Below are 16,668 nucleotides of genomic sequence, written 5' to 3'. Positions count from 1 at the left end.
GGGTTGTACAACACAGAGAAGACAAGTAGTGATTCTATAGCACCTTACTTACTACGCTGATGGACAGTGATTGCAATGGGGTATGTAAGGGGGACTTGGTGATGGGGGGAGTCTAGTAAACAATGTTCCTCATCTAATTGTACATTAATGATACCAAAAGAAAAAGAAAGAAAAAAAATGGGAGGGAGTAAATCAATTTCTTGTGACTAACTTCAGAAATGTAATATAAATAAATGTAAATCCAGCTTTTACATTCTAAAATGTGAATCTGACTGATCTTCCAGTTAGTTGGTTATGAAACTATAAATGTTGTAACCTCTTATCTTTAAAGTATGTACTCAAATTTTGAAGTAGATTTCCAAAACAGCAATAATACTAGATGTTACATACAATGCATAGCATTCCTAAACATTTCTAATACAGATAATTAATTTTATGAAATTTATTTGGAAAACAGTTGTCTATTTTACACCCAATACCATATTAAGAATATGAGATATGGTCCCTGTCTTCAAAATCACATTAGTAAGGAAGAAAAACAAGTGAAAATAATACTAGTACATCAATGATTTACATATGATAATAAAGATAAGCAAAGGCACAAAGGAAACATAAGGGAATAAGGATTATACTGGAGCCAGTCATCTCTCCTCAGCACCCACCCTCCTTAGAGAGCCTGGTTGCTAGTAAAAGGCAATCCTATAGATCCATGACCCTGACCCACCTGCCTCAGGTGAACCAGGGAGACACCCCTCCACACACACACACACACACACACACACCCTCCCCGCCACCAACACCAAGTTAAACCAATCAGATTACCTCTTCAGGAAATTTGTGAAAAAAACAACAACAACAAAGAATCAACCACACAAAGGTGGACACTCGAAATACAAAAATCATACTCAGGACTAGTGGACATTTCCTGTCATGTTCATATGAGTAAGACATTAATGAAAGCCAGAATGGAGAAGGAACAGAAAAACAGGAGACACCATGCAGCCAAAAGGAAGACAGCAGTTTCTGTGATACCTGTATATGCTATCTGTATCCCAAGTATGAGCTACTTTTCTTTCTAAACTTGAATTTACTTAATTAAGTTTCTTTCCCCTAACTAATATAAATACTTAGCCAACCCTGGAGAGAGGGTTTGGGAAGGAGGCTACTGGAGGAAATGACAGCTTAGTCTTCTCAAAGAAAGAGGCATCAGCCAGTCAGGGATAATGTTTTGGGCAGAGGAGACAGAATATAGAAACACAATAAAGCAGAGTACACTGAGGGATCTCTAAGAACTCTGATAGCTGAAGCATGCGATATAAGGTTAAAGGGAAGAGAGGTGAGGCCAGCAGGGCAAATCTTCAAGGGCATTTATTACCCTGGCAAACAGTTTGGATTGTATCCCCACCGGCCCCATCACACCCCAGACCTGAGGTTGTAAGTGATGGCCTTGGGTCGAAATGTTGAGCTAAGAACATTTTTCAGATTTTTATATGGTTAGGGGGAGGGGGCAGAACAGGCAGTGGAGACGTTATGTAGCCCCCATAAAGCTTGAAATATTTACTATCTGGCCCTTTAAAGAAAAGGCTTGCCTAACCCTGCTATTAAAAAAAAAATGGAACAATTTAGATAGGTGAAGTAGATAATCAAAGGGGCATTTTGTAAGCTCACTAATAGGAGTTTGGAGGATGAATGAGAGAGAGCACCACTATGCCTAAGAAAACCAATACCAGCTACTACTAAATTCAGGGAAGAGAATGATGGTTTGCACTTAAGCAAGTCAAAATGAGAGGAAAGGACCAGTTATGGAAAAAAAATGCTCATAGGATAATGCCTTATGTTCATAAAATTGTCTCCAGACCTTTACATGGACTGACCCCTGCCTCCCACCCCAGTCTTATGCTACTCCTTGATCTCTTAGCTCTAGTTATGCAGGCTTATTAATCAGTTCTCCCTGTTAGCCTAGAAGGCTCCTCCCACTCATCCATCCCTTAGTTACACCACTCACCTCTGATTTCTCTCCATCCACAATCCCCCTACCCTGAAATTCAGATCTCTCATTTACTTAGTCATTCAGTCAATATTTATTGAGCATGTGCAAAAGGGCAGGAATTATGCTAGACTCCAGGGTACGATCATACAGACATAGTCCCTGCCCTCATGGAATTTATATTTTATGGAAAATACTTCTAAATGTATCAGTAGACTTGAACATTTAAGTTGGTTAAGCACTTCAAAATTACTTAATGTATGTACCAATGTGTATGAAAAAGTTACCAAGTGTTGCCATCCTTTTCTCCTTAGAAAATTTCCTGTTTAAAATGTTTACTATTTCAAATATATATATGTATGTACATTTATTTTCTAATTCTTTTGGTCAAAATTAGAGTAAGTGAACATTTATGAATACTTTCTCCTTTGAGCTGAACCTCCCAATTTAGGTACAATAGCATAGGAAAATTTGCTTATGTATCTTGATATATATGACAAAGTCTATCACTAGATCACCATATTTTAGCATTCTGTATACCAAACCACATTTATTAAATCAATATTTTCCTTCTATTTTTAGAAGGTACATCCCCAAACTATAAATGGCTTAAGACCAGAAACCATTATACTTTTATATCTTTAACATCAGCACACTGCAGCTGGCACACAGTAGACGTTCAACAAAAGCAAGTTTAAAGCACTGTATAACCTCCTATTAACATTTCTGATCAGCATGAAATAATAATGGTACTAAAACTTAGTTGCTATCATTCAATCCAGAAGCAAATAAACTTAGTATCTTAGCTTGTATAGCCTCAGAGTGGTTAATACTTTTTGTTCAAAATATTTTTGAAATACAGAAAACACCTTATGGATTAACTCCTGTTACTATCCCTATAAATTTCTAGGAGAACTGGGATGTTTATTTTGGAACTGTTTGCTGTAGAGGGCTCCTTAGTAAGTTTAGGAGCCTCTGTGTTAAACAAATTAAAAACTTTAGTTTTCAGTGTACTTTTACATGCTGATATGCATCACAGATCCAAAGGACATTTCCAAATTTGCTGAACTTCAGAACTTTTTTTTTACTAAACACTATCAATATAGGATGACACTAGCATTTTGAGGACTACTGTCCGGAAACACCTGTTGAACTGTGATATCTGTAAGACAATCACAAAATAAAAGACCACTTTTGCATTAGAAATGTCAAGTATCTTACCTTTCTAGCTGGTGGGCCATGAGCTTTATTCACTCTGCAGCCAGGAATCCCTCAGCTCTAATCAAGTAAACAGTGCATCTTAAGTTTCCATCTAATTATCTCTATGGTGAAAGAGAGGCAGAAAAGAATGAACTCATTACTCTGAGAGATCTAAAGAAATAGCTTCATGCGGTTCAACTCCATTATAAAATTTTTTAATGTTTATATTTAAAAATGCATGTGAATCTGCTTCCATTTCATTATTTTTAATATAATATTAAAGTTCCCTCCAAAATCTTCAGTGCTCCAGGAAGATGTTAATCCTGTGGCCGCCCATTAACTCCTGGCACACTGCCCCCTAAGGAAGTATAAGTTCCAAGTATGGAAGTATGGCAATGGAATTTTGGTACAAAGAGAAAAATGAAGCTATTTACCATAATGGAAGGTAGAGATAGTCCAGAACTATGATCATTAAGAACCCAGGCTCCTTCTATTTTGTTTTGCTATCCTCAACATGTGGCATCCCCTTCATGGTTTAAAATAACTTTTCAAGGTCTAGCCAACACATCTGCTGATCAGACAGCAGGAAGGAGAATGGGGAGATGAGCAAAAGCCTCTCTTTAGGGAAACTTTTCAGAAACCCCACAGGAAACTTCTATTTACATTTCATAGGCCAGAACTTCAGTCACATAGTTACAACTTGCCAGGAAGCTGGGAAATACATTATTTCACCACATGCTCAGCTAAAAATTGGAGCATCCACAATAAGGATAAACAATGAATACTGGTCAACAATTAGTAGTTTCTGTTACCTCATTTTAAAATGGGAGATAGCTGGTTTCCTTGTAGAGATGCCTTAGCAGTCTACCAAAGGGAAGAAAAGCAGGAAGTCCTGTCAATAGCCAAGCAGGAAGACTAATGTTCATACAGATTACTCTAAATATGCAAGGCCAATCTGTAGGTGAAAGGAAAAAGGGAAAAATCTGAAGAACAGAATAACAATGCAAGAGTAAAGAAATAACCTAATTAGCTGTAGTCTGGAAGGAGTCCACAAAACTTAGAAATAATTACATGGGATCATTATGAAAGCGATGGGGTTTGGGTAAGAACTTGGCACAAAGCTGAGTCACCAACTGCATTTTAAAAAAGGCAGTGGCCCTGGAAGCAAGATGTTAAAAGGGAAAGTAGACTCTCCTCTACCATTATTTGCCACCTGAGTTCCTGTTATTAGGCCATGTATGAACTTGGAAAATTTCCCTATTGCACAGATTGTTGGAAAGAAGAGTTGCACTTTACCTTAAGTAAGGAAGGTTTACACAGCCTTACTATGTTTAAAACTTCAATGAGAAGCTAGAAAGACTCATTTCAAAGAATTCTATTTTTAGCTAGACTTTTCCTTAAAGGGAAAGGGACCTGAAAAGGATATTCAGCTATACAAATGTAAAAAGGGCACTATAAATGGGGCTGCAATTCAAAGGACAAATGGCTCTGTGGGATAACGTAAAGGTTCATATCTTCTAAGCAGAAATAAATTTCTGCACATTGTTTCTTTCAAGGAAATGTTTATTTTTAAGTATGGCTTTAGATTTTCCTATGAAGTGTTTGTATTTTTGTTTCAGCAGTGGCTCACAAAAGACCAGGAACTAACATCCTATAAAAGAGCAAGATGGGGAGAACCAAGATGGCAGCGTGAGTAGAGCAGCAGAAATCTCCTCCCCAAACCATATGTATTTTTGAAAATACAACATATACAACTATTCCTAAAAGAGAGACCAGAAGACACAGGACAACAGCCAGACCACATCCACACCTGCGAGAACCCAGTGCCTCGCGAAGGGGGTAAGACACAAGTCGCGGCCCAGCAGGACCCGAGCGCCCCTCACCCCAGCTCCCAGTGGGAGGAGAGAAGTTGGAGCGGGGAGGGAGAGGGAGCCCAGGACTGCTAAACACCCAGCCCTAGTCATCCGCACTGAGAATGCAGACACACAGTGTGTGAGGTGCTGGATACTAGGGAAACAGGACAGTAAGACCTGTGAGTAGGTCCCCGCAGCCGGCGCCCCAGGGACAAAGAAAAGTAAGTGCTTTTTGAAAGTCTTAAAGGGAGAGGGACCCCACAGCTGGATGGAAGCGTCCCGGGACACTTAGCCTAGCAGCTGGGAATCCCACGAAACTCCGGGTGCCCTAACCCCTTGGGCAGCAGCGCAGCTTGGAGGCCCCTCATGGGGATAAACAGCCTCCCACCGGTTCCCCCTCCAACGCGGCTCTGCCATATTGGAGAAGCAACCTGAGGCTGGCCACGCCCACAGCAACTGTGGAGCTCCACAGAGGCCGGGCAAGAATTAGAAACCCCGCCTGCACGCAGCTACCCAGAACAAGCTGCTAGGGGTCGCTGTTCTCCCAGGAGAGGAAGGCCACAAACCAGCAAGAAGGGACTTTCTCTTAGCCAACACATGCACCAGCTCCCCACAAATACCTCTATCGCCATGAAAAGGCAGAAGAATTTGATACAGACCAAGATCGCAGATGCAAACCCTAAGAAGGAGATAGACCTAACCAATCTCCCTGAAAAAGAATTAAAAATAAAGCTCATAACCATGCTGACGGAGCTGCAGAGAAATATGCAAGAGCTAAGGGATGATGCCGGGAGGAAGATTACAGAAATGAAACAATCTCTGGAAGGATTTATAAGCAGAATGGATAAGATGCAAGGGGCCATTGATGGAATAGAAACCAGAGAACAGGAACGCGTAGAAGCTGACGCAGAGAGAGATAAAAGGATCTCCAGGAATGAAACAATATTAAGAGAACTGTGTGACCAATCCAAAAGGGACAATATCCAAATTATAAGGGTACCAGAAGAAGAAGAGAGAGAAAAAGGGATAAAAAGTGTATTTGAGGAAATAACTGCTCAAAACTTCCCCAAAATGGGGAAGGAAATAATCGATCAGACCACGGAAGTGCACAGAACCCCCAACAGAAGGAACCCAGGGAGGACAATACCAAGACACATAATAATTAAAATGACAAAGTTCAAGGACAAGGACAGAGTTTTAAAGGCAACTAGAGAGAGGAAAAAGGTCACCTACAAAGGAAAACCCATCAGGCTATCATCAGACTTCTCAACAGAAACATTACAGGCCAGAAGAGAATGGCACGATATATTTAATGCAATGAAAGAGAAGGGCCTTGAACCAAGAATACTGTATCCAGCACGATTATCATTTAAATATGAAGGAGGTATTAAACAATTCCCAGACAAGCAAAAGTTGAGGAAATTTGCCTCCCACAAACCACCTCTGCAGGGTATTTTAGAGGGACTGCTCTAAATGGGAGCACTCCTAAGACTAAATAGAGGTCACCAGAGAAAATAAAATCACAGCAAAGAAAGCAGACCAACCAAATACTAACTAAAGGCAAAAAATAAAATCAACTACCCACAAAAGCAGTTAAAGGAAACACAAAAGAGCACAGAATAAAACAACCAACATATAAAGAACGGAGGAGGAGGAATAAGAAGGGAGAAAAATAATCACCAGACTGTGTTTAAAATAGCTCAATAAGCGAGTTAAGTTAGACAGTAAGATACTAAAGAAGATAACTTTGAACCTTTGGTAACCACAAATCTAAAGCCTGCAATGGCAATAAGTTCATATCTTTCAATAATCACCCTAAATATAAATGGACTGAATGCACCAATCAAAAGACACAGAGTAATAGAATGGATAAAAAAGCAAGACCCATCTCTATGCTGCTTACAAGAGACACACCTCAAACCCAAAGACATACACAGACTAAAAGCCAAGGGATGGAAAAAGATATTTCATGCAAACAACAGGGAGAAAAAAGCAGGTGTTGTAGTAGTATCAGACAAAACAGACCTCAAAACAAAGAAAGTAACAAAAGATAAAGAAGGACATTACATAATGATAAAGGGTTCAGTCCAACAAGAGGATATAACCATTATAAATATATATGCACCCAACACAGGAGCACCAACATATGTGAAACAAATACTAACAGAACTAAAGGAGGAAAGATAATGCAATGCATTCATTTTAGGAGACTTCAACACGCCACTCACTCCAAAGGATAGATCCACTGGACAGAAAATAAGTAAGGACACAGAGGCACTGAACAACACACTAGAACAGATGAACCTAATAGACATCTGTAGAACTTTACATCCAAAAGCCACTATTTACAATAGCCAAGAAATGGAAGCAACCTAAGTGTACATCAGGAGATGAATGGATAAAGAAGATGTGGTACATACACACAATGGAGTATTATTCAGCCATAAGAAGAAAACAAATCCTACCATTTGCTACAACATGGATGGTTCTAGAGGGTATAAATAAGCAAGGCGGAGAAAGACAAACACCAAATGACTTCACTCATACGTGGAGTGGAGTATAGGAACAAAGAAAGACTGAAGGAACAAAACAGCAGCAGAATCACAGAACCTAAGAATGGACTAACAGTTACCAAAAGGAAAGGGACTGAGGAGAATGGTAGGGAAGGGAGGGATAAGGGTGGGGAAAAAGAAAGGGGGTATTACCATTAGCATGTATAATATGGGGGGGCATGGGGAGGGCTGTGCAACACAGAGAAGACAAGTAGTGATTCTACAGCATCTTACTATGCTGATGGACAGTACTGTAATGGGGTTTGTTGGGGGGGAACTTGGTGAAGGGGGGACCCTAGTAAACATAATGTTCTTCATGTAATTGTAGATAGATTAATGACAACAAAATAAAATAATAAAATAAAAATTAAATTAAATTTAATTAATTAATTAATTAAATTAAAAAATAAAATAAAATAAAATAAAATAAAATAAAATAAAAGAGCAAGATGGACTTCTCACCTTACTTCAATCAAAAGGCAAGATTAAGCTAGCCAGCTGTACCTGGCCTATACAGCTTATGTTTTACACATGCAATCTTAAGATAATCATCCAGACTTTGACATTAAAAATATTTTTGTTTTCTGGTGGGGTTTTTTTTTGGTAACTTGAGAGGCACAGATCCTCTTTCCTTTACCACTACTGCCCTATCCTAGCTACTGTTTATGTATTTTTTATATTTGGCTATAATTAGCCTGTGGGTAAAGGGTAGAATCTCTGCTGAAGGGGGCAAACGCTGTTAATGGCAAGTATTCTAGAAAGAGACAGATACTGTGTCAGGAAAAAGGGCCCCAAAAGTACACATAGTGTGTGAGAAAGGAATTAATTTTCTCTTGGACATGGGCTCAGAAGGGTCTAAACACACTTAGGGGAATCCTAGGCAGTAGAGAAAAGTTGGCTTCTGGCCTTGTAGGAGGACGGTAGCTAGGCAGTAGAGGGACAATCCTTCAAGGCAGCAATGTTCAAACAAGTGTATTACTGAAGGTACATTAGGCTTTCCAAGGGGTACCTAAGTGGGATAAGTTTTAAGAAAATCAATTTCCCTGTTTGTTTTTCTAAAAACGATCTGCCTACTATCCCTATAGTCCTCCTTCATTCACATTTCCAAAGAAACCCATACTTCTCTCCCATACCAAATCTCATCATAATGTATTATTACCCCAGAGTATAAAAACCCCCAATGGAACAAAACAAAGGGAGTAAGTGTGTCTTAAAGCCTTCATTAATCAAGGCAACATTAAACCTCAGGCTTATGTCTTGTCCTGTCTTATAAATAGTGCTGTTAAAGCATAGCACAACTTTAAGGATGGTGTTTTGCCCTATGTTTGGGAATGAATTCAGATTTGTTGTACAGTGTGATGACAGGAACAGTAAGAAATTTCATTTACTGACTGTCTCCTCCATTCTCAAAATACTGTCCAAAATGCACTGTATTGAGAGCTCCATGAGAACAAAGCAGAGAAAATCAGTAAGAAGCTTAGAAATAAGTTCAATTTAATTTGTTGCAGGCTAGTATGATAAAGTGACCAATAAAAGATTTTAAAACATCAAAATAAACTGGGCTCAAACAAAATTATGTTGGAGAAGTGGAAATTAAATAAGCATTTAGTAAGAAAAAGGAACAACAAAAATTTCCAGCTGTTAAAGATGAATTAATTCAAGTTCATTTCTTAAGAGCACTGATAGCATTGGAAATTAAGTACTTATCAAAGAATGGTGTTAGTGTCTAGGAAAGCCAGAAATTATACTATTTTCAACTATTTAAATTTCTGATGAAGAATTTTAGGATTCAACTTAGAAATGTGCAACAGTACACAGTTTATCAGATTTCTTTTCAAGAATATGTGTGAGCGTAGTAGTAGGCAGAATGGCCTCCCAAAGATGTCCACACCTTAATCCCTGGAACCTGTGAAAAGGTTAAGTTACATGGCAAAATGGACTTCGTAGATGTAAAAAGGTTACAGACTCTAAAACAGGAAGATTATCCTGAGCTATCCAGGAGGCCCAATGTAATTACATGAGCCCTTAAGAGCAGAACTCAGAGATTAGAAACATAAGAGAGATTTGACCTGCCACTTCTGGAGGGGGCAGCACTGAAGGTATCTCAGCTTCTAGGAGCAAAGACGAGCCCTAGATGACAGTCAGCAAGGAAAGAAGAGCCTTAGTCCAACAACTGTATTCAGCCAACAATCAGAATAAAGTGGATTCTTCCCCAGAAACTCCAAAAAGGTAATGCAGCTCTACCAACATACTGACCTTGGCTCTGTAAGACCCCAAGCAGAAGACCCAGATGAGCAAACCTAGACTTCTGACCTACAAAATCTGAGATAAATCTGTGTTGTTTTTAGATGTAAAGTATGTGGTAATTTGTGATGCAGGAATAGAAAATTAATAGAGTGAGCAAAAATGTTAAGGTACCCTCAGATAGGTTTGTGTTCCAAGGCTTCAAGGGCAGTAGCACCTTAGACAGTTTTCTCTACACTATAATTTCCTTCTTTTATCTCAGTCAAGTGCCACAAAATGCAAGAAATGATCCCAGAGCTCACCTTGGGACAGCCAATATGGTCAAACCTAAGAGTCTGAAACATAGCTATGGGCCAGTAGGCCTTTACTCCCCTTTCAAAGTTAAACTAGTTCCGAGTTTCTATCTCAGTCAAGTGCCACAAAATGCAAGAAATGATCCCAGAGCTCACCTTGGGAACAGCAATATGGTCAAACCTAAGAGTCTGAAACATAGCTATGGGCCAGTAGGCCTTTACTCCCCTTTCAAAGGTAAAGTAGTTCTGAGTTTCTATAGTAGGAAAATTTTAATAGTATGATTTCACTATAACTTTCTTCAGTAAGAAACAATATATCAGTTTCAGGGTTGTCAAAAAAATAAAAATAATAAATGTAAAGGACATATAACAGAGCAAGGCACTCATACAGTATCAAGTTCATTAGAAGTTTTACTGTATTTTGACTTTGTACATTTTCATAATGCTTCACTAATCCTTATTACTATTTTAAAGATAGAAACTATTAAGAGTACATCAATAATAATTCCTCATTATGAAGAGGGCACAAATAAGATAGGGTACAGATTATTACAATCCCTGCTACAACACTGGTAAGCTCACCTTTCTTCTGTGTCAAAATTCAAGTAAATGAAAGAATTGCTATTATAGGAATAACCCACAGCGCAACATCTGTACTTGAATCATTAAAAGCCTTTACAAATGATGGAAGATACCACTGACTTTCAATACTGTGGTTCAGAACTGATGGTGTAATTCTATTCGCTGATAATTAGTATATTCAAAAGCACAGAAATGTGGTATTTTAACTTAATAATCATCTCTTCCGCTATGGAAAAGAAGAAATGAAAGGTCTCATGGAAATGTTATACTGGGACTGGTGGAATAGAAGGAAATGATAATTGGACGTGATGGAAATCATAATACCACAATTTTATCACCTCAAAACATGGATATGCTATATAGTATCAGTTTTATAAAAAGTCTGCACTGAGAAGGGATGTATATTGAAAAATATACAATATTCTCTCATGAATTTATGAAAATTCTAAGGTAGTAAGTTCTATCACAAATTATAAGTTCCGAGGGGAAACCCAACTTTATTGCCAAAGCTACTAAATGGATGGTTTGATGTACTGCCTTCAGGCCACATCACATGCATGCCTGAAAGGGCTGTGGCAGATGATTATCATTTCTGAATCCCCCCATCCTGAGTACTCATACACTGAGTACTCACCCTGACACTGTTTTAAGCATTGTATATACATTATTTGAATGCTTACGGCAAGGCTATGATTAAATTATTACTATCCTTAAAGATAAGGAAACTGTGGCACAGGGAAGTTGTATTATTCCGCCAAGATGGCACAGATAAATAGGTGGTTCATAATGACTACTCTAAAACATTGATTATATACTACATGCCAAAAGATGATACTGAGGAAACAAAAACTCAGTCAGTTTGGCTATAACATACACATTCTTTATATCAGGGGTTACCTATATGGAAATAAATGCCATCATGAATTTTAATAACTAATATATCTGTAATTCAGAAGGTAGCTTTTATATTAAAACTAATAAGACATCCAATGTGTAAACTATATTAGAACTAGTAAGACATCCAATGTGTGAAACTGCATAAAATTTAAGGATTGCTACTAGACTATAAAAAACTTCAGTAACACTTAAGAGGAACAAAGTCAGTGCAAAGACAGAAAATATGAAATATACACTCTGTCCCAGCACATAGATCACTGGCAGACAAATAACTACAGATTGATATGGTCAACTAAATACAACAGCGAAATAATACAACTTATTCCCATTAGTAATTCCTAATTAAGTAACCCTACTTTACTAATAAGCACAATTCCAAAGTTGGTAAAATTATGACAAAGTTGATGCTCAACTCTTTAGGGAGGCAAAAATTTGGCCAACTGTAGAAACATTTATATCTTTTGACCTAGTAATCTCATTTAAGATTAGAATCCTCTGATTCAAAATAAGAAAGATATATGCACAGAAACGCTCAATCCATCTTAAAATAGGCCAAAACTGAAAATAAGAATTTTTCTGTTGGGCATTAAAAACTAAGGAAATTTTAATAGTCATTTGGCAAACTATCATGTAACCACTAAACATCACAAAGGTTAGCTAATGTGGAAAAATGTTAATGCTATAAAAGTAAAATAAGCATCAAAACTGTTCTATGATATTATAATTCCATAAAAACTATAATGTATATGCACAAATTAGGCAACAAAAATAATGAAAACACTTGTTAGTAAGGCAAAAGAACTGATTTCTAGTAACACCATTTTAAGAGGTGTTCAATAAATAAAAGGAAACATGCTAGCCCAAATTGTAGAATTAAGAAAAAAAAAAGCTGTACAATTGGAAGAACAAAGCTATAAAATTGTAATGACAAAGGTTTAGATACAGTTAAGCAAACTAAAGAACATTTAGGGAACATATTTATAAATTTAAGGTGCTATTACAGATGAAGATAACCACACTACCAAAATAAACAAAATACACTTGGTATTGTCAATTGGCTTTTGCCAATTACAATCATTCCCACCCTGTCTTTCCCTACTAATCTTGTGAATCTCTGTGGTAATAAGATACTACTACTACTGGGAGTGTTTTCTATTCTTTGGGAATTAAGACAAAAAACGGCTAAGAACCACTATCTTTGTTAAGATACAGAATGCAGACATGGCTGAACAGGCCCAGCCCCCAAAGCATTTTATTTACTTTCTTTTTGTTTCAAAAAATGTTTTTAATCACTTTACTTGCCATTGCCAAAATGCCAAAAAGGAAAGACAATTACTAAACATACTTAAAAATGTAAATGAATAAATCAATTTCAAGGTTGTTTAACAGACCTGGGTGATGGTTACATGAATGTAAACACACATCGAAATTCATCAAGCTATACACTAAGATTTGTGCATTTCACTGTACGCACATCGATTTAAAAAAGAAAATGAAAATAGTACATATAATACATATGTATCTATAATTATATAAGCATATGATATATATTTATGATAAAGTATAAAATAATTCCAACTATTGTTGGCCTTAAAGATCCACAAACTTGCTTAAATTTCTTTGACATTACCTTACTCTAACTTTTTAACCCTGAGCTTAAGAAAGAGAATAAAAGAAATGTTCTATGGAGTTTTCCTCTAGATATAAATAGGTGAATACTATCACTACTGCTTCATCATGAAAATTTACATTAAGAGTACATGAAGCATTTTAGTTAAGTTCTTAGACTCAAGAAATGTTTGTATAGGATAAACCCAAAAACAGTAAGTTAAATATTGACTATAACAATGAAAATTTTTTTACAGTACATTTTAGAGACTAGGATAACAACTACTACATGTATTGATTTGTATAAGGCTCAAATGAATATCCAATCATTGCTATTCACAGGGTTTTAAAGAAGAGATTTTATTATTTGCCCACGGTAAGACAGATAATTAAATGCACAAACTTGATCTAACATGATCTAACAATTTTTACCAGCAGAACATATAAATCACTGAAATTCAACTTTTCCAAAACACAAAACTTAGGTAGAAAAAATGAAGATAGTTTCTTGAGTTAATACGATCGATAGTAGACATTGATGTACAGCATTATCATTTATTAGGGGTTTTCATATAGCTTTAAATCCCAAATGCCAATAAAATGCATTCCTCCACATTATTTGTTAAAGAGCTAACATAATCATTTTTACTGTAATCTCAGTTTCAAAATAGAAAACAAATACTCAAGTAAAAAAGTAAATGCAGGGATTTCTGGATTACATGTTTAAATGATTATAAAACAGTGCCCCAAATATGAAACATTCTAATAAGATATTAAAGAAGAACTGTCTTTTAGGAAATGCAGATCTTAAAAACACACACAAAAAGTTCCTGAAACCTCTTTCATACTGACAATAAAATACAAAACACCGCCGTTCTAAATTACAAGGTTGTATTTTAAGTAATTAAAAGCTTAATGGCAGTAGCATCTTCTCAAAACAAGATTAAATACGTCTAGGAAAGCAGCATACACACCCTTGTAAATTTGGAAGATACTAATTAATAGTAAAGACAGGAACTTAATTGTTACTCAGTTATTGATGGCCTTAAAGATCCACTGAGCTTCCTTAGTTATGTTGGAGAAGGCATCCCTATTTGTTTAACATACTTTACAATGAGTTTCCTGCAGTTTTGAAAAAGTGTTTACAGTGGATCCCTCAAGTAAGTGTAACAAATTTAATTACAAGATATAATTGCTACTGTATTCGTCTTTCAGAACTCTTAACCAACCCCGAAGAGTTGGCTTTTATTTGAACAAGCTTCTCACCTTCATAGTTTTGGTACAAAGACCAATGATACAGGGCTATTTAAAGATTACACCCAGAAAGGCTATTACTAACAATGCCAGTGGTTACTTTTATCTTCAAATAGAACAGAAACTGTGCTCTGAGGAACAATTTTTGCTGATTTCAAATACATATATTAAATGTATGCATTCTTCCGTCTCCATAATTTAAAATTCCTAAGACAATGTTAACTTTCACATTATAATTTAGAGATTAGTTACTAGGCCTAAGGTCCATCAAGAGTAACCCTTTTCACTCCATCATATTCATAGTTGTGCTCTTGGCCTCACCAGTTGTAAGGTTCCCCATTAGGCAAAGACAATTTTCTACCTAAGGGCATAAAAATAGTCTTCTCCTCCTCCCTCCCCTTCCTCTAGCGTCGACACACACACCACACACCACACCACACCACACCACACCACACCACACCACACCACACCACACACACCACACACACACACACACACACACACACACACACACACACACACACACACACACACACACACACACACACACACACGATCCCTAGGGCATTAATAAAATGCACACGTTATTTCCCTACAGAAAGGATCAATCTGCACCCACACCCCAGCCCCGCCCCACTGGGAAAGAGTAGGGGGTGGCCGGAGCGTGAGGGGGCTGACAGAAAAGGCCAAGACTTCCCAGCCTCTCTCATACCGTTTGTTCCATCATGTTCCACCGCAGTCAGAGACCCTGACCCTATTTTCAGCCGTGCTTCCCAATTCTCTTCCCCGCCACCATCACACACAGTCCCCAACCACTGAGTTCTGGGTGGGGAAATCAGCGGCAGTCCTCTCCCAGCCAGAGCCAAGGACTGAAGGGGGGTGTGGGCCTGCGCCCTCGGCAGACCCGACGTGCGGCCCAGGGACCTGTGAACTGACCAGAGAAAGGGAAGATAAAGCGGGGGGAGGGGTCTAAAAGGAGCCGTTATTCCTTTTTCCTTTTCGTTAGGAAAGCGCGCGAGTGGGGAGGAGCCGAAACAACGAATGCCAGTTACCTAACGGTGCGGCCCGGCCGGTTAGGCTCCTGAAGCCGAAGCCGCGCGGACCGCTGAGGTGGGTGCACAGCCACAGTCGCCCGAGGGCTGGGCACCGAGGCAGGAGCGCCCGAGGTGATGAGAAGCGGGGGGTGGGGACTGTCAGGAGCGACGTCGCCATGTTAGTGCTGTCTTTCTCCGTATCCCTACAGCCTCCAGTCCTGCGGCCCTCTGCCCACCACTACTCACCTTTCCAGGTCACTAGTTCCTGCTTCTTTCGGTCGCCGGGGAGCCCCGAGCTCAGCCGTGTTTACAAACTACCCCTGGAGAAACGGGCTGAACCGCACTTTAAAGGCCACGGGCTCCCACAGGCTTCCGTCCTTTCTCGCGAGATCGGAATGACAAACCCCCCGCCCACACTTCTCCCCTCCCCGCTCCCGGCATCCCCCCTTTTCTCGAGTCCCTCCCCTCCACGCACACGCCCCTTCTTGTCTTCCTTCAGATGGAGCGCCTCCGGGTCAGGTGATTCCTCCAGGTTTAAGGGAAGGGGCGGGACTTCATGAGGGATTTCGCGGAGAGGGGGCGGGAACCAAAGAACACTCTAGATGATGATTGGACAAGGAGTCCGAAGGGCGGGAAGCCGTTCCGGAGGGGGCGGAAGCGGAGATCCTACAGAGGGGTGTCTCTGCAAGCTTGTGATTGGCAGCCGGCTGGAAGCACGCGTGGTGTGCGGTGCTGGAGCCGGTGGTTCCGCTCGCGAGCCGGGGTTGACGGTGTGCGGGGAGGACAAGTGAACTGTGGAAAGGCTGCGAGCGGCGGGAGAGAAAATGAGATGAGTTCTGTAAGCCCCGCCACGGGAGCCTGGTATTGCCGTGGCTGTCACTTCCCGGCCTTGGGTAGGAAGGAGGGTAAAGCGTAGGGACCTGGGCTGTACGCCTAAACCCACTTTCCCATTTACCCTGAAGCCTTTGACTGGAGCTTCGGTTAAGCTGAGGTTTGAACAAGGCGGAGTTTGCGGGAAATTACCTCTCAAGCCCGTTACACGCCTAAAGCGGGAAGACAAGATAAGTCAGTTTTGAAAACAAGAGAAAAAGCCTTTAGTCTGAACAGTGTTCGAGTTTTACTAAGCTATCAGTGGAACTGATTCTACGGGGTCCTAAATGCCCA

General features: G+C 39.2%; 1 protein-coding gene across 3 annotated transcripts in view; it reads right to left on the bottom strand.

Annotated features, from left to right (window-relative positions):
- Positions 1 to 15,907, bottom strand: part of ATF2 (activating transcription factor 2) — an 86,697-nt gene extending 70,790 nt beyond the window's left edge. For all 3 annotated transcript variants that reach the window (XR_008998258.1, XM_036876941.2, XM_036876942.2), the window contains exons 1-2: positions 15,751 to 15,907; positions 3,209 to 3,309 (exon numbers count right to left, since the gene is read on the bottom strand). The gene's annotated coding sequence lies outside the window, so the exon portion shown is untranslated. The remainder of the gene's footprint in view (positions 1 to 3,208; positions 3,310 to 15,750) is intronic.
- Positions 15,908 to 16,668: the final 761 nt, after the last annotated feature.

The sequence above is a fragment of the Manis pentadactyla genome, chromosome 6 (genome assembly GCF_030020395.1).
Source record: "Manis pentadactyla isolate mManPen7 chromosome 6, mManPen7.hap1, whole genome shotgun sequence".
Lineage (NCBI taxonomy): Eukaryota > Metazoa > Chordata > Mammalia > Pholidota > Manidae > Manis > Manis pentadactyla.
This window is presented reverse-complemented; position numbering and strand designations above follow the sequence as displayed.